Here is a 20,499-nt window from a genome sequence, read left to right as displayed (position 1 = left end):
TTATTTACTTTCAGTTTTATTAATCTGCATACCGAAAGTATATACATAACTAATACTTATAACTAAAACACATATTCACGGATGATTTCTAATAGCAAATAATTATTTCATCACTGAACCTAAAACTCAGAAAAGGGAAATCTCTTTTAGAACAGAGTGTTGATAACACCGTCCGACAATTTCAAAAAATGTTGTTACACTTGAACCGGGCTATATACATATGAAAGTATAGGCAAAATGGACTATAATGGTATTTTTAATTTTTCGTTTTCTCATCATTTGACCTTTTAGACGTCAAACAAATTTCAAAGCTCAACATTTTTCAAAAAAATATTTTAAATACTTGTAATCGTCGAACGATGCTGGTATTGGTGTCATATTAAAGAGGAGAGTATAGGATTTATATAATAATTATAAATTATTGCATTCCAGGATTAAAAGGACATCAAAAATATCCTTGAAAAATAAAGTCAAAAGTGAGCATTTTAGCAGGCGCATATCTCCCAAACCGTGAAGAATTTTAATTTGCTCATGGAGGCAAATTTGTAGCTCTTATCATAAAGAACATCAGTTCTGGACAAATGAAATCCACCACATGAGATAATTAAAATGACATACAATTTATTTCTCACTATTTTTCTTAAATTCTGAGAATCGTAAAAATGTCGTAAACGCTTTTATTCAAAAATATAATTTTTTAACAAAAAACAAAAAATTTAAAATTTTTTCAAAGCGACCTTTTTCGCGACTTTTTTAATATTTGAATGAAATAAACGTTATTATAGTTATTAGTAGGCTCATTAGTAGTTCATTCGTGCAACAAAAAATAATTTTTTGAAAAAAAAAAAATTTTTTTCATTTCATATATTTTTTCAAAAAATTATTTTTTTTAAAATCGATTTGTGCGTGAACTTTTTTTATATTTCAATGGAATAAACGATAGCATAGTGATTAATAGGCAAAAGTTCATTTATCCCTGCTACAGGAAATCATTTTTGAAGAAAAATGTCAAAAAGTCATAACCATAGTATACATACATACACCCATATGCGTTTACAATTCTTATATTGATAGATGATTGCCACTTCATGCTTTGTTCTTAATTCATACTAAAATCCTAATCATGTTCTTTCATTTGAAATGAATCGAAAGTCGTTCATAGATTTGCAACTCAATTTGTCTGTAAAAAAAACCCTCAGATTACTTTGGAAAAGTGCAAAAACATCATTCTGGCTTTCTTATTGGGGGATCATAGAGCCAAGGGTATGTTACTTATCTCTTAATGTGACCAACAAATTGTGTGATTAATGTTTTGTGGCATTTAGTCAGACAGGCTGATGAACGAAAAGGACGTATGTAGCAAATCTAAAAATGCCTTTTCAATTCCTTTTATCACACAATGATGATATTGGTGTTTTTTCATCTGTCTATTAATAGTGATGAAGTTATAACTATTCTCGAATTGTATATAAGCTACGCTTCATTAGATTAGATTATATAAAATTATCTGTGTACTAGATGTGGTATTTACTTTGATGTGATAAAAACTGTGCCTCTTATAATTAGATTGAATAAAACGCCATGTGTTTTCGGGTATTTTGATGTGTTTGTTTTTCAATAATTAATACAAAAAAAGTAAAATGGCGTTATTTTTACCTATAAGTAAAAAAGCGTTTGGTGAAGTAAGGGATGAAAGATACCAAGGAACGGTCCTGACCGGCTTTAACATGGCAAAGCCCAGGATTTATCTTGGTCCCTCTTTCATCTCAAGTGGACACTGACCTCCCCGTGGTGTCGCCTGGGGAACTGAACAATGGAACGGGATAGGCGTCACAACAACACATAAAGGTGACGCACTTTATTATAGCTGGCATGACACAAAGCATGAGTTTGGTTGCGGATTTGTAGTTGGTCGGAGGTTAAAACATCTGGTCTCCATCTTCGCCCCAGTGAATGAAAGACTCGTTGCAATTCGATTAAAAAGCAAAATTCTTCAACATCGGCTTTATTTGCGCTCATGCTCCCACTGAAGACAAGGACGAACAGTCCAAAGATATATTTTACGAGCGCTTAGAAGAAACATATGACCGTTGCCCTGCCCATGACATTAAAATCATTCTAGGCGATTTTAATGCCAAAATTGGAAAGGAGAATATCTTTGGCCGAACAGTCGGGAAATTCAGTCTCCACAGTATCTGACAATGGTATGACTAGACTTTGAACCTGCAAAAAACATGGTAGTTAGCAGTACCAGATTTAATCATCTCGATATTCATAAGGGCACCTGGCTGTCTCCAGATCAAAGAACAAGTAATCAAATTGATCATGTTGTGATAGATGGAAGACATTCATCGAGCGTGTTGGATGTACGATCCTTCCGAGGCGCAAACATTGTTCCAGCAAAGGTACGTACCCGTCTAAACGTTGCAAATAAAGCACGAACAGACACAACACGGAAGTTGGACATCGGTAAGCTGCAATCACAACAGATAGCCACAGCATATTCCACTCAACTGGCCCAACTGCTTAATCAAAGCACTCGTCGTCCCGGTAACATATCAGGACAATGTCAAAACGTTGCCCACATTGCCCAGTACTTGGATACCAGAGACCTCCACCAAGGAATCAATAGTATGACCAGGAGTGTCGTGCTGCTACCGAAGAAAAAAATGCGGCATATAGGGCTACTTTACAATCAGTTGCAACGCATACCACACGATAGAGGTATCGGGAGAGATGGAGAGAGAAACGTCTTTTCCGCAGGAAAAATAGAGTGATGTAAAAACGGGAGTGTGAACAAATCGAGGTGTACAGGAGACAGAATGAAGTCCGAAAATTCTACCAAAGAGTGAAACATCAAACAGATGGCTTTGGTACAGGCACATTCTCCTGTAGAGACCAGGAAGGTAATCTGGTAACTGATACAGATAGTGTGCTAAGGATATGGAAAGAGCATATTACCAAACCGTTGGTATCCAATAGTAGCAAAGTCGACGAAGATACCACAGATCCAATCCCAGAGGATGGTATTGAATATATACCACCCGGCCAAGACGAAGTAAAGACAGCAATAAACCGGCTGAAGAATAATAAGGCAGCAAGAGCTGATGGCCTACCAGCCGAGATGTTTAAAACCGGAGGCGACACGCTGATAAGGTGTATGCATCAGCTAGTTAGCTGCATCTGACAGGAAGAACGTGTACCCGACGATTGGAACGTGAGCATCCTGTGTCCCGTTCATAAAAAGGTGATAAGACTTTATGCTCCAACTATAGGGGCATAAGTCTTCTCCCTATAGCCTACAAGATAGTGTCAGGGATATTGTGCGAACGACTAAAGCCCATGGTCAACGAAATAATTGGACCATACCAATGCGGTTTTAGACCTGGCAAGTCCACCATTGACCAGATATTTACCCTGCGGCAAATCCTGGAGAATACTCAAGAGATGCAGATCGACACCTACCACTTTTTTGTCGATTATAAAGCAGCCTTCGACAGCCCGCTACGTTCAAAGGTATTCCAAGCCAAGTCTGAATTTGGTATCCCCGCAAAACTCATTCGGCTTTGTAAAATTACTCTAACTGACACAAGATCTTCAGTAAAGATGGGAAAGAACCTCTCCGAATCGGTTTTTGTACCAAAAGGAGACAGCCTTTCGTGTGATGTTTTCAAAAGAAAGAAAAAGGTTATACGAGAAAAGGTTATACGAGAGGCAAACGTCAAAAGAAGTGGCACAATCTACACCAATACCAACAAGTTACTTGCTTATGCTCATGATATAGACATCATGGGACGATCAGTAAAAGAAGTAACCGATACCTTTAGGAAGATCGAAGGAGAATCTGCTAAAGTGGGACTGGCGGTAAACGGCGAGAAGACCAAGTTGACGGTGTCGACGCGCAATGCGTCCATTGAGATCGTACCAACTGTTGAAGTTGGTTCCTATAATTTTGAGGTAGTAAAAGACTTTGTATACCTCAGCACTGCCGAAACACAACAAACGACATCAGTTGTGAAATAAAAAGAAGAATTGTATTGGCCAACAGATGCTACTTTGGCTTAAGTAAAATGCAAAAATACAAGAAATCGGGTTGTAAAGTTATATGGGGCTATACCAAAACAGGGACTTATGTCCCCGAACTTGACCTGCCGGCAACAGGTATGTTAAATGAAATGTATTGTGAAACGTTATATATGGAGATTTATATTATTGCTTCGTATTGAAATTTTCTACATGTCACCCTTTACGTAATATACACATGTATGCATATGTACATACATACATACATACAATTTGTTACTATTGACATCTTGTTGTCAAGTTAATGGAAAAAGTTTTTTGTTTCCATTGTTTTCACGTGTATGATAAAAGCTGTAGATGTATATATACATAAATGTTTACTTGTGTATTAGGTTGGGTACATTTTTACATAGAGAATGAAATCTAAATCGGGTTTTTAATTTTTCTTTTTAGATGAAATTCCCATACATTTCATATTATAATAAAATTTAAGAAAGTTTTGGCAACAAAACCGAAATGATTGTAATTTGGTATCTAGTATTCATTTAGGCTAGGAAAATTTCTCCTACAAATTTGTCAGTTTGAACGGTATTGCACGATTCTTTTAATTTTAAATAACTTAGCGCCGTTGTAATAGCGAAATGGCTGCAAATTTTTAAAATATTCTTAGTTGGGGGTAAAATATATTCCTGCGAAATATAGGACCACGTTTTGATATAGCCCCATAGAACACTACCGCGCTGCTTTTCCTACAGAAATGGGTAACTTTTGGTATAGTGTCATACGATCGGAAGGAATTTTGAAGGATTTAACTCCCGAAGTTTATATATTGATGATTTTAACTACATTTTCACACCGATTTTTATATATTCAAGATTTTAACTACATTTTCACATCGAGTTAGCTCTAATTTGACATTTTATGTTTTGTAGTTGTCGCAAACGTTCTGAATTAAAAAATTGTCCATTAAAGGTCCACGAAAATGGCGATTAAAACTACCAAATCCCATTATATAGGAAAAGTTTTTCCGACCACTAAGAACCGTAACCGCCAAATTATAGCGGTATGCAACACTGAAAATGCAAACAAATTCTATTATGCATTTTTTGAAAGTACATATTGAGACTACAAAAACTCTAGTAAGGTTTTGTCCTGTCAGATCCAGTTCGGATTTTATGGCCCCATCTAAACTGGTAAACTGTTTTCATGGATTGGACATTAAATGTGGTCTGTAACAATTAACAAACCAAACAAATACAGTGCGTTTAGTGTCGAAGAAAAAGTGATTGGCTGTACGATGTAGTTCGCATCTATAATTTTTTAATTTCATTAATATATAGTGCTGATAGACCCATCATGTATATACATATGATTCTTATTGTTCTGCTATGCTCACAAGACGAAAATCATTAGAAGAAACAGTAAATTACAATAATAAAAAATAAAAGCATTGTAAAAAGCAGCAGAAGTTGTCTCTGGTTTGGTTGGGGTAATGTGTTTTGTTTGTTAGTCAATAGAGTCAAAACAACTGGCCAAAAAAAGCTTTTCAATCTCTCAGAAGAAACCAGTATTTCTTGCTTTATAAAAGGCGTTCATGAATGCAGAAATTTGAACATATGGCAAGACTTTCTGAACACTAGTAATTTTTTTCTGTGTGGATACAAGGTCTTTCATTGGTGCAATAGGAAATATTTTTCGAGATTTTTTTATTTGATAGTATTTAAAAATGTTCAAATTGGGTTTTGCGTTTTTAATACTTAAATAGAATAAACGTCATTACACACATTAATAGGCAAAATTCATTAATTTCCGCTACAGGAAATAATTTTTGAGAAAAAAGTCAAATAGTCGTAACTGTAATAATCACAATGAAAAACACGCATAAGCCACGTAGAACACACACGCTCCACAGGAAAAGTTCAGGTTTCGTAACACTCTCCGTTTTTTATACCCTACATCACTATGTGGAAAGGGTATTATAAGTTTGTTTTGGTAAAAATTCATGTAACACCGCAAAATATTCGTTGGAGACCCCCAATGTGGTATACCACTCGACATATCTCGACGAGATAAAGCGATTTTGAGATGTCCGTCTGTCCATTATAAATTGTAATCAAACTTCAGGCCGTAATTATGGACCGATCGTCACGAAATTTTGCATGGAGGTCGGGTTCGGACCAGAATAGATCCCTATTTTTGTTGGAGATGAAATATTTAGCTGGTGAAATGGACCAAAAACATAATTTTTATCCAATTTTGTAGCGGCTCTGTAGGTCGCAATTATAGTCCGATCAACGCGAAATTTTAAATATGGTAAGTGTATATGTCAAGGATGTAGCTTGCTATTTGAGATGCCGATCAGATAATATTTAAAGAGCTAAATAGACCAGGACTTTTATGTGAAAATTGTGAAAAATTTTAATATAGAGCTTATATCTTTCTTCCTGAAAGACACATTCTTCCCTCGTGAGTTATATTTGGAAGGCGATCTCTTGACCTTTGCACTGATATCGATTACGTTGATGTACGTGATCAGATAACAGAGCTACAGCCTAATATATCTAGTTTTTTGTTTGTAGTTTAGTAATTAACACTCTAGAGGTCGCAATTACAGCTCAATAGTCACGACATTTTGCAGGAGGTAAGAGTTTAGGTAGAAAAAAATGCCTGTAATTTTGCATGATGATCTGTTATTATTTAGCGGGTGACATAGACCATTACTTTTGTATGAAAAATATACAAATTTTATTTTTGGTCCATATTTTAATTCCTGGAGAGCATATACCGGCAAAGTAGCCTACATATGGAATAATAATTACTGGCCTTTCCCCTGATGTAAATTGCAATAATGTGACTGCTAGATTACGGGCCTACTGCCTAATATATAATGGGTTTTGTGTAGAGAACCACAATTTCCTACCATGCTACAAATTGTCTATATCATGACAGAGAAATTTTCAGTTCAGTTGTCAAATTGGATTTTTTATACAAATATTGCAACATGGAGTCGCCTTGCCACCTATTTTATACCTCAAGATTTAGGGTAAAGGGGATACAAATAAAATACGATCAAAGATGTATCTCATCGAAATATTGTTTTAGACCCCAAGTATGTTTGGACGAAATTCGTTTCAGACAATTTGGAGTCTATTTAGCCCTGTCCGTTCATCTGTCTCTCTTAATGTCTAGCTGGCTGGTGCGCACGATTACTCTCGAACGGATCTACCGATTAGAACCAAATTTTATACATCGTAATATTTTGCCCAAACTTTGTTTTAGTTGGAGTGTAGGCTATGTCGGTCCACACCTCCCCCAAAAAAGTTCACAATTGTTTTCGAAAAATAGTGTGAACCATAACTGGCGAAGTGAGCAATCGATTTGCTCCAAACTTTCCATATATTAGTATTCCTTCCAGATAAGACCATATCGGATCCACACAAAATTCGTATTATTTCATCCAGTCATGTGTCAGGTTGGAATATGGACTATATCGGCCCGTCCTTCAAGTATCTCCCACACAAAATTTGGGAAAAGTGCAGTGTGAGGACCCGTATCGGATTTATTTGATTATTTTATTTTATTTTTTTGAAGAAGTTTTTTTTAACGGTCCCTATTCTGGACCCTTTTCCGGGGTAAGTCATACTTCCTGACATAATAGTCCAGAAGGTCTAAAAACCCCTGCCGGCTCCAACTAAAATTACAAATCTGTAAAAAAAATTCTCAAACTTTTCCAAAACTCAGTTAGCTTACTAAAATTGATTTGGTATAGCCCCATATTACGATACCTACATATTGCACGTATTTTGAAGCAAACTCGTGTTACAAAATAAATATATTTTTATTGCATGGTATATATATTTATTTATTTTAGGTGTATTCCAAACCAAAAAGGAACCTTGTATTCAAAGACAATTTGAAGATGTAGTAGGAGGGGCTAATCAATGGTAATTTTCTAATTTTCGAATATTTTTTAGAAATGTATAATTTATATATTTTTCCACAAACATCCCAGTAAAGACAAGGGAGGCTTCACTTATATCAATGCGTTAATATTAAGATATTGATATGTGACTTAGTTTTTATCGCCGAGTCCGAACGGCGTGTATCAAGTTGCCACTTGTAGAGACGTTTTTCATGGCTGAAATACTCAGGAAATATCGCCAACATTACTAAGGGGTATTTTGCCACCGAATTAGGTATTTTTACACAAATCACGATATTGTAATATATTATTGGGGACGGTTTTACTGAACCGATTGCAACAAAGTGAGTGTCGTTGGAAAGTTTATGGGAAATACTTATCACGTGGTTTGGGTTTTTTAACTGGTTCACTTGACAAGGTGGAAGATTCAGATCGCCATATCTGAAGAATTATAACTCCTAGAACTAAATCATAGATAACATTATTGTAGAAAATTGTTTAATATTAAACAACTTCGACCCCAATTAACCTTTTTTACACATGGAAACTATGGTGTCTTTAGGACATTATTTGTAATGACAAACCTTACCTCTAAATTTAAATTCAGCTCTTGTGGGATTTTTGTCATACGCATGTCTATTTTGATTCGGAGATGTTTTTTGGTTATAATTACTTAGATTTCAACCCTTAATTTCGATTTTAAGAATCAGTGGGCGGTCCTACCCCAATGTCTACGTCTATGTCATCGTTTTTCTTTGACACATTTATTTTGTGATTTACATCGTTTTTCAATATAATCTCTGTTAGACAAACTTCAATGTGAGTATTGTTGTAGTTACTTGTATCTTGCGGCTATGCTTCTCTAACATTGATAAATTAGTTTATTTGTTTAAATTAATTGATGTTTTTGTTATTTTCAAAAAACGGAAAAACTGTCACATACTTATTTTCACATATACTCAAAGGCAGCAAAAAGATCAAATAAATTTTATTGACATATGTATGAAAGAAATCATTGACTTCAATGAAGTTGATTTATTTTTCAGTGAAAAATTTACTGTCATTTAATTACTAAAAGCAGATAGTGCAAAATAAGTTTGAATCAAACTAAAACAGAATTCTGTTTATTAAAAAGATTGCAAGGATTTACGATTTCAGGGAAACGCTTTTTTACTGTTTTTCACCATTTACTTGTAAAATGTATGTAAATAATTCAGCAAAACTCAATTTGGATTACATGTTCTGTGGAACAGGATGGGATTTAAAAAAATAAGCCATACAATTATTGAACAAATATTCAGTGTTGTAAAAACAAATTGCATTTGAAAAAGGAAAAGTTAGATAATAGCGAAGGCGCCCACATCCGACATGTCATGTCACATTGTGGTGTTTGTGTGGGTGGTTGTGCATTATTGATCATTTAGCTCGATTCCAACGAGAAAAATAAAAAAAACGTTTTGAAATTTCTGCAATTACCAACAATATTTGCAAACAATTTAAGAACATAATCAATAAATAAATAAAGTGCTTCAAAAATCAACCCTAAATAATCAAATACTAAGATTTTTAGCGCCAAACGAAAGTCGTACAGTAATTATAAAGACAACATATTTATTAATAACATTAATCCTTTAGCACATTCCTGGTTTCAGTTGAATTATGCAACGATTTAGAATATTTTTGACTAGTTTTGTACAACTGCAGTATTAAATATGTCCCTGCTTGTTTTCAAAATCTATCCTATACGGATGTTTGGAAATATAAGTCGTCTGGAGACATTTTCCAGCTATACAACCCCCATAGACAACTTATTGTTCGAGCTTGGACTACAGTCCAGCGAACCAGTGTCATTGAAACCATTAATACCAGTGACCGCAAATATTAGGCTTTTATGGTTGAAGTTAGAGTTTTGACAGAAAGAACAACGATTACCTTAACCAATACATCATTCGCCAGGTAGCAAGAACTCCTTTTAACTGTATAATGTCATAGTTCGATTCGCAATGACTTGAAGAAAACATAAAACAAATATTCAAATCTATAAGATAAGCCCCACACACTCTCAGACAAAAAGCGATTTGTGGGACTTTTTCGCAATATAAGTTCAGGTTCCTCACAGAACATGCATTAGAAAATTTATGCATTTTGGCCATTTTTTTATTTGTTTAACACTGTTGACATCTCAACTGTTAATTCATAAAGAGAAATACGGCAATTTGAATTATTTATTTAAATTATTTACTGTTTACACCTACACCTACATTTACGATTTATGTTTAATTTTTTTGTTCGAAAAAAGGAGTGTGGAAGAAAAAGGGCAATCAGAATATTTGTAGATGAGTTTGCGACCAAAACAGTAAATATTTTAGTTGATAGTAGAGACACGCTCTCCAGATATGAAAGAGCCGGGAGCAAGCTCGGTATACCATTACAGTTTCTATTTAACATGTTTCCCCAGTTTATAAAATAAGCTAGTTGCTGCAATGATTATTTTACATTCACACATTGTAATTAAAACAACACGTAATAGTTTTAAGTTATTATTTTTTTATGCATTTGTAAACTTCTTACTATTTTTCGAAAAGACTCAATAAAAAATTGAAAAAATTATAGTAGTAAATACAATAGATTTAAAGTTTGTTAGACGCTCCTATTATCTTGAACGCAACTGAAAGTGGGCCTTTTTATCCCTCCGCCATAATATGGAGGGTATAATTTAAATATACCGTTTGTAGCACATCGAAATATTCGTTGGAGACCCTATAAAGTATATATATTCTTGATTAGGGTAAAATTCTGTCCGTCTGTCCGTCCGTCTGTTGAAATCAAGATACAGCTCGCAATTTTAAAGATAGCTACTCCTAGGATATTTGGTATCGCAAATGGGCTACATCGGTCCACGTTTTGATATAGCCTCCATAGAAAGGTACCACCCGATTTTCGGTATTTTGAAGGTTTTAGCTTCATTATCATGGCTGAAATTGGGTACTTAGTCTTCGGAGATGGAAAACTTTCCCCCAGAATTTTGTAGGTATAGGTCCACACCTTCATATAGCCCCCATAGAACGGTACCTCTCAATTTTCAATATTTTGAGGGGTATAATCTTCGTTGGGGGTATAAAACTTTTTCCCAGAAATTTGTTGGTACAGGTCCACTCCTTCATTTACCCCCAATAGAATGGTATCTCCCGATTTTCGGTATTTTGAGTTCGGCCGAGCCGAACTTAACGCATTCTTACTTGGTTTATCACCAATTGACAAAGTATTTATGTGGTATAGATTTGAGTGCACATTAAGAACCTAAAAATCTTGTCTCTAAGCCAAATCGAATTAATAAATATTATATAATGTATGTAATGTGAACTGTCAAAATCAACATTTCGATTTAACGAAAAAATCAAAAATTTCCTAGATATAAATCCATCGATGTTATATACAAATCTCAAAGATGTTTTCCTTTCTACTCTGTCTGTACTTTAAAATGATCCAAAACAAACACTCCGATTCTTTTTAATTTGTAGGAGGTCACCACCAAATCAAAGAGCTCATATGGGGGCGTCATCATTGTTCTTTCCAAATCATGAATAAATATTAAAAATGTTCCTAATTCTTGCTTTCCTCTGGCTATACACAATAGTATGTTACAACAATATCGGCTCGAAAATACATAAAATTGTGCAATAGCTTTTCATGGGGCTAGATTTAAAGTTGAATATACATACATATATACTACAGGCATTTATTATAGCTTTTTTACACATTTTTTAATCACTAATTGACAAGGTATTTATGTGGTATAAATTTGACTGCACATTGGACAAATAATCGTTGAAATATTTTTCCTCAATCGATTAGATTGTCGGGACATTAAAAATCAACTCATTTTGAGTTTCGTATACTAAACTATCCACAAGAAAATATTGTTAATTTAATTTTTGCATTATTTTAAATATGTCATATCTGTCTTTTTCTTATCAGTGCACATAGCGTTGCAGTTTGAATTTTCGATATCTGCTGAATCGAAAAATTGTTTTTGTAAAGTTGAATAAATTACACTATGCAACAAAATGGAGGTGAAAGTCTGGGGGAAGAGATAATTCCTTTTGGGGATGGATGTCCTTGGTTCTGAGTAAACAACGGTAAATGTCAAAAATGACTATGCGATAAAATCGATTAGCTGTCAATGAGAGCCGTACCTAAAATTTTCTGAGCGACATTGTTGCAGAACATTTCGAACGTGAAAACGTCATCTTGTGGTACGTTTATAGCGGCTCTTAAAATAAGGGACGAAAAGGACATTGAAGGAAGCGTGTTAGAAGTTCGAAGTGCTCTACGAAAATAATCCTCATTCGATTTGACTGAAGATATGTCATCTCATAAATAAGCTAAAACAACAGTTAACAAAGATATAACGCTAGTTTCAGATGCCTTACAGGGTCTCTAGCAAAAACTTCATCAAGCCATAATGCGGAAGTTCGATTCACGGCGGATCTGTCCTTCGGGGTTCTTAATATACTCATCAAGGGCTTTTATCTCCAAAAGGAATTATCTCTTCCCCAAATTTTGTGTTCACAGTGTTATTTTCTCATGTGGTTTCACAAAAATAATTAATATTGTATTTTTTCGTTACTTTCCTATTAAATCTGATTCAAGTTTTCAAAATGTACCCTATCAATTGTAAAGAATCACTCATATTACACTAAATATCCTAGGATTGAACAACAAAAAAAAAAAAAACAAACACATGCACTAGGATTAACTATATTAACAAATATAATTACTCTTTATAATTGCTGTACGACTTGCATGTGTTGCTAAAGTTCTTAGTATTTTAGGTAATTAAATATTTTAACAAGATAAACGGGTTGATTATTTACTTATTTGGTGTTTCTAAATTATCGACAGAATGTACTAAAAAGCTGCGTAAATACTTTCTTCATATCCCTTTTTGTGTCGGAAATATAAGTCAATTAAATAAATTTCATTTTCTGTACGACTTTCGCTGGGATCCCTTGTACATATACGCGTAAAGGCAAATAAATGTTTGAACCAAATACCCAAATTATTCATACCATTCGAATGCAAATAATAGACAAATTGCTGTTATCTATTAGACAATAAATAGCACAAGGACGAAAAAACGAACGCCAGCAATAAAAAAGGAAAGCTAAACAAGAAAATGTTTTAAACAAACCAAAACCAAATGCCACAAATATTTTGTCAATCTTTTTCTATGCGATGGCGTTAAAAAACACTGAAAACAACAAAGATCTACACGCAAATAACGATTTGTTTGATTGGTTGGCAGATTTGAAAAGATTGATTGATGTTTATTTTGGTTGAATCAACAAAAGAAAGAAATGGCACAATGATTAGCTTAGCCAAATTGACATGATTTTGTTGTTGAGATATCAGATCTTAGGCTTAAAACATTAGAGACCAAACATGTGTTGAACGAATTTGTTATATAACACTGTGCAACATTTTGAATGTAATTTTGTGCAAACAATTTCTAATGCGTTTATTTTTTGGAAATACAGACCCAATAGACAAAAAACCTCTTTGGGTTTTGTTTTGTTTGATCGGGTTCTGATTTTTAAAGCAAATCGGAGCTGTACCTTTGAAACCAATACGAATCTTTCCATGACATCCGCTGAAAACTTGTATGTAAGAACAAGAAAAAAATATTTGGCAAACTAATGGGCACGAATGACCTCATTTACTGTCTCAAATTTTATAAAATATCTAAAAATTCCGTAATTTGTTTATATTCGCTGGAATGTAATACACAACTCTTTAGAACATATCATTGTTGTAAAATGCGTCTATCGCGTTGTTTCTAGCATATTTTTCAACGATAATTTGAAATCTTAAATATGAGAATAAACAGCCTGTGTGAACGTTGTTGAAATGAAATACCACCTAAACAACATAAAAGAGTGTTTACAGTTTCAGAACACCTGTAGGCCTATTCTGTAACTTTTTAACAACTTTACTCATTGTTTATTTTACAACAATTTCATTTGTTTGTTTTGTATTTGTTACAAAAACAAAAGAAATTTTAACAAATTTTAAATCGATAAAAGTTACAGAATAGGCCTACAGGTGTTCTGAAGAATTGGTTTAACTCTCAATAGTTTGGCTGTTACTGACCATAATTCTATTTGACACTTATGTTCTACTACTTTAGGACTACAATATTGCTGAAGACTGCAAAGCAAAATTCTTTTTAGTTTCGAAGATAAAGCCCGGATCAATGAAAAAAAATGTCGTTTTAGTCCGGTATTGATGAGGCCATAAAATCCAAACCCGATGTAAAAACACGAAACCTAATTAGAGGTTTTGAAGTCTCAATATGTACTTTTAGAAAATGTCCAATAGAAGTTGTTTGCATTTTCAGTGTTGCACAGTGTAATTAGTAAAAATTCGAATTTTATTGGAAGTAACAAGTAACTTTACGATATGTTTTAACGTGACAAAACTGTGATTTTAAGTTGTTTTCTGTTTCATCTAATATGTATCCAGAACTTCTTAACTGAAAATACTTCCTCTAAGGGGTTATAGCCATTTATTGAAAAAAGGCATTTCTTCATGAATTCTGAAATTCTTTTGTTAAAGAATATTACATGGTTTTATAACAAATTCAAGCCTACAAAACACTGTTTTTTTTTCTAAACCAGTTGGCGTTGGCCACTGTAGCTCGGAAAAGAACAAAACGATCAGCATATGTTGCCCTTAAGCCAAACCAAATAAAAAAAAAATCCATTAAAAACTTGGTGAACTGTTAAAATCTACATTTCGATTTTAGCGAAAAAATCTACAGTTTCCTGGATATAAATTCATCGAATTTTTCCTTTCTAACGCTCATATCTCAGCTAATTATTGTTAATCTGCCGGTACTTTAAAATGATCCAATAAAAAAAATCTGATTTTGTCATCGTTGTTCTTTCCAAAACATGGGCCAATATCTATAATTTTCCTAATTAGCTTTCCTCTGGTAATACACAAAGAGTTTTCTATCTTCTTGGAACATAAAATTCCAAATAACCACCAATTCGGTAGAAAAATGTGACTAAAAATCTTAAATGGGGCTACCCTTATATGGGGGTCATACCAAAAGGTGGACCTATACTATTTGATTTTTGCAAGGGTTGTTTGGTATCTATAATCGGGAGTACCGCTATATGGAGACGGTTGACCTGCACAGAGAAATTTCCATATGTTACTCAAATGAAGTCATTTCGGTTATTTCGGTTGCAAAATATGTCTAATATGTGGGCGGTATCGTTCTAGTGGGGCTATATGAAGACGTGTACCTATACTATTTGATTTTTGCAAGGGTTGTTTGGTATCTATAATCGGGAGTACCGCTATATGGAGACGGTTGACCTGCACAGAGAAATTTCCATATGTTACTCAAATGAAGTCATTTCGGTTATTTCGGTTGAAAAATATGTCTAATATGTGGGCGGTATCGTTCTAGTGGGGCTATATGAAGACGTGTACCTATACAGACAAATTTTAGGTATAAAATTGTGTAACCCCAACGAAGACTAAATACAAAATTTCAGCCATTTAAATGGGATATTGAGGCCACAACCTTCAAAATACCGGAAATAGGTTGGTACCGTTCTAGAAGTGGGTCTATACCGAAAAATTTCAGGCGGAAAGCTGTATACTACCAACAAAGACTAAATACCAAATTTAAGATAGGCTGGGCGGAATTTTGGGGCCACAACCTTTCAAACAGCGGAAAGTGTGGAGTACGGTTCTATGAGGGCTGTATGAAGATGTGATACTATACCCGCAAATTTCAGGTGAAATGTTGTATACTCACAATGAAGACTAAATACAATATATCCGCAATTTCAGTGTGATAATTAGGCTAAAACTTTCAAAATACCGAAAATCGGGAGGTACCGTTCAATGGGGGCTGTATGAACAACAAATTGTAGGTCCCATATCATTGAGCTAATATGAATCGGGGTGCACTCGTTGATATGAAAGAAGTCTCCCTTGTCCCTTCCGGGATGTTTGTGGAACAATGATATATGTATATAGAACGTTACCTCCCGATTTTCGGTATTTTGAAGGTTATGGCCACAATAATCCATCGAAATGGTTGAAATTCGGTACTTGGTCGCCGCTGGTAATATAAAACTTTCCCCCAGTAATTTTTCCGTACAGGTCCACGCCTTCATATAGCCCCCATTGAACGGTACCTCCCGATTTTCGGTATTTTAAAAGTTGTGGCTTCAATATTCCTCCGAAATGGCTGAAATTTGGTATTTAGTCTTCGATGGGGGTATAAAACTTTTAACTAGAAATTTGTCGGTATAGGTCCACGCCTTAATATAGACCCCATAGAACGGTACCTCCCGAATTTCGGTATTTTTAAGGTCAGCCACATTGTTTACAGAACTTGTTGAAATTTGGTATTTAGTCTTCTTCATAAACGAAAGGAAACTAACACCGTGCAACACTGAAAATGCAAACAACTTCTTGTGGGCCTTTTCTGAAAGTACATATTAAGATAAGCGCATCAAAATTGATAAAATATAGGAAAGATTACATAATTTCTGGAATTATGGTCAGTAACTGCCAAACTATTGAGAGTTGAACCAAGTAGCCTTTCGCAAAAATGTTCCAAATCATGTCCTCAGCCATTCTTCAGAACATTCTGAAACTGTAAAACACTTATTTCATGTTGTTTAGACGGTATTTCATATGATGATTTCTACAAAATATATTTCAAACAACGTTCACACAGGCTGTTTATTCTCATATTTGAAATTTCAATGTATTGTTGATATATTTATCTTTGAAAAATATGATAGAAACAACGCGATGGAGTAATTTTACAACAATGATATATTCTGAAGAGTTGTGTAGTGTTGTGTGTAACACTAAGAAAAATTTGGCGGTTTTGGAGATACACAGCGAAATATATACAAATCACGGAAATTTTAGATATATTATAAAATTTGAGGCAATAAATGATGTTATTCGTGTTCATAATGTTTCCAAATACATTCTTCGTGCTTTAATCTACAAGTTTGCTGCGAATGTCATTGAAAGATTCGTATTGGTTTCAAAGATATAGCCCCGATTTTCTTTAAAAAGTCAATATATAGACATGTTTAGGTAGGGCCATAAAATCCGAACCCAATCTAACAAAACAAAACGCAAAGAGGGTTTTTGTCTATTGCGTCTGTACTTTCATAAAAACCGCATTTAAAATTGTTTGCACAAAATTACCTTGAATATGTTGCACAGTGTAATTGTTCCATTTTGCTTCAATACAACTCGTGGTGGAGGGTATAAAAAGTTCGTCCCGGCCGAATTTAACGCCGTTCTTGCTTGTTAAATTGGCTGTAATTTAGCGTTTATGGTTCGTACTGTTCAAAAATCTTTTCCGCCTAAGGCTAATCGCCGATAAATGCTGATAAATTTTTGGCTTTAGCATCTTGACCAACGGTCCTACACATCGTCACGACCATGAATGTGCCTCATTTGAGTTGATCTAGCTACGACATTGTTAAATTTCTTCCAATCTTAGATCAAGCTCGAACAAATAGTCTACTCCTTCGAGTACTTCCTCCATAAAATTGCGGTCGTAGATCCACGATTTTGTATGGCTGCATCTAACGGTATTATTTATTTTTTTAGTTTTTATCTACATTTTCAGGCAAAATTGGATCTCATTTCTGGATGCCAGTGGTTAAAAACTTCTCCATCATAAATTGGGGACATACCACGTTGAGGTATATCCCCAGTATAACGATACCCCCCAAGTTCTAAAATGAGAGATTTGATTAAATTTAGGCCTTTGGCGTTCCCAGTTTTCATAAAACTTCTCCACCTGGAATTGTTGGCATTGGTACTTTCGTAAAAAAGAAAACTAATTGTTCCATATTAGTTCATAATATTTAATGGTGGAGGGTATACAAAGTTCGGGCCGGCTAATACCACAGAAAAACACTGGTAATACAATTTTTTCAATGCTTATCTCTATGAGCGTTATCAAACAAGATATAAATATTGCAATTGTAACAGTATAAGCTTCTTTTGTCTATATCCTTTTCATTCAATCATAATCATTCAATGTGTCACATTTCCACCTAAATATCTCTTATTACATGTATATTTTCCATGCATAAATTGGTGTAGAAAAAGTTTCGCAAAATTATATTGAAATCGTTGTGGTGCAGGGTATCATATAGTCGGCTCCGTCCGACTTAAATTCTTTCCACACAGGTGTTTCTAATTGTTTTTTTAAAATTGCCAATAAAATGTTTGCTTTAAATCCGTGTAAAACATTTGTTAAATTTTTGATAAACATATCGCGTGCTTGTACAATAATTGCTAAACCATTGTTAAGATCGTAAAATGGAGAAGTTTTTAGTATGCTTAAGATTAATTCATAAATAAAACATTAAAACAAGTTTTTATAAATGAAACTTTTTACTTTTTTTGGTAAAATATATTTGGGTATAAAGGAACAATTTTAATGACAATTTAAAAAAAAAATAGAAAAAGTAGTAATTATTCGAATCTCACTACCAAAAACCACTTACTATTTTCGTTACCAATTGTAGTTCAATACAAAAAAATACCAAGAAAATCTAAGAGTACAATCATAGATAAACATTTATTTTAAATATTAAATCGCTCACTGTGCAAAATTTTTCTATTTTTTATTAGATAACTGATAAAAAACAAAAAATATTAAAAAATATTTTTTCTATTTAGACCAATATTAAAGAAGTTATGAGTATTTCTTTGCATATAGTTTTTACAGAATTCGATTTTTTCAAGACGTTAGTAAAACAACTCTGAAAATATTGAAATGTTTTGTCAAGGAACAAAAATAAAAGAAATCAAAACAAATTATTAAATCAAAAGTTAAAAGTTAACAAAATTTGTTAGAAACAAAAGTATGATTATAGGGAAATAATAAACTCTCCTAAATTTATGTATTATATAGTATTGTAGCTACTCCGCTTACACTCAGTTTGAAGGGGGAAGGAACGTGAATAGTTTTCTTAAAAAATTATCAAATATTATACAGGCGGATATAAGTTTGCAAAATAATCATCACCCTATAGACACTAGAAATCCAACATTTAATAGAAATTGTTGAAGAAATGATTTCTTTATAACGATTATATCTCTGGAAATATTCAAATTTTGTAATCATATCTTTGAATTATTCTTGCATTGTTGTTGTTTTGATTTTAGTACATTTTTTCTTTTGAAAACATACAGTTCACAGCCTATATAAATTTCGACTTAAATATCATTCTAGCTTTGTCTAACAATTGTGAAAATGTTTGAAAAAAAAATCGACCAGTAATAAAAGTTATATTTAATAATAGCAGCATTGCATTACAGTGCAAATTTTTGTTGATTTTTTTAATTGTACTGAAACCAAATGATTTGTATCTAAGTCTGTTTTTCAATAAATCCACTTTAACTTAAAAACTACCTTAGAAATTACAAAAAATTATTAAACTTGTTAAGCTTAAAGCTAAAATAATATAGTTAAATAAATTGTTTACACGTATACCTTGAATGTCCTTGTAGGATTCCAATTGATCTGTTTTTTAGTTTAATTTTTTTTGTTAAATGTTTATTATGAGTTTATTATAATATTAGATAACATTATTAAAAGATAAATTGTAGTTACATATTAATAAGGGTTTAAATATAATTAATGGTTAACAAATGTAACAAAACAAAAATAAAGAGGACAAAATATTTGAAAAAAAAAATGCCATGATAAATCCATAACAGAATGCAAGCGGACGGAATAAATGCCAAAAACTCAAAACATCCACATACATACATACCGCCGGTGGCATGCTTAAGTGTTCTATACGCCATTTTTAACATTTTGAGATACAGGTGTTTCCTAGAGTTTTCCGGTATGCTATTTCTGTCCTAGTTTTCGAGATATCCACGGTACGACGCGAAAGCTTAAACTCTTTTCAGTTAGGAAATTAATACTTTAAAAGCTTAGAAGTTTAAACACAAATGTCAAAAATCAGAACTTTAATTTTCGATTTAGAAGTTTTAAATTTATTGAGGCAAAGATGGAACAAGTTTTTGTCACTTTGTTCCATATGAATATGGAACAAATCGACAAAAATTCTATTTTTAAAAAATTCTCTATAACTTTTATATTCCAACACGTATTCCTCTATATTTTTAGAAATATGTTCTATAAACTATTATTAATATTTCAAGTCAAAAATATAAATATTTTCCTTAGTCGGTCCCACGTAGTTGTGACGCAAATGACAATTATTACCTAACATTGCATTAAATATAAATCAGTAAAATTCAATATTAACAGAGTGTTGATTACATTCTAACGAAAAAAAGAGTGGCGTTGTATAATAGTATCGTTTTTTGTGTCTACCGCAAATCAGGCAGGGTGGAACTTTTATTTTGAAAGTGCTAAGCTCTTCCGTTACGCTAACTGAGGGACAGCACTTTCTTTAAACAAGGTGTAATACCAATGATACATCGATATTTTCAACCCGTTCAGT

General features: G+C 33.4%; 1 pseudogene; it reads right to left on the bottom strand.

Moving 5' to 3' along the window:
* Positions 1–20,499, bottom strand: part of LOC141403036 (uncharacterized) — a 1,250,555-nt pseudogene that overhangs the window by 709,949 nt on the left and 520,107 nt on the right.

Source organism: Musca autumnalis, unplaced genomic scaffold (genome assembly GCF_047663935.1).
Source record: "Musca autumnalis isolate F117 unplaced genomic scaffold, ASM4766393v1 scaffold_4, whole genome shotgun sequence".
Lineage (NCBI taxonomy): Eukaryota > Metazoa > Arthropoda > Insecta > Diptera > Muscidae > Musca > Musca autumnalis.
Note: the sequence above shows the minus strand (reverse complement) of the source record. Positions and strands in the feature narration are given on the sequence as shown.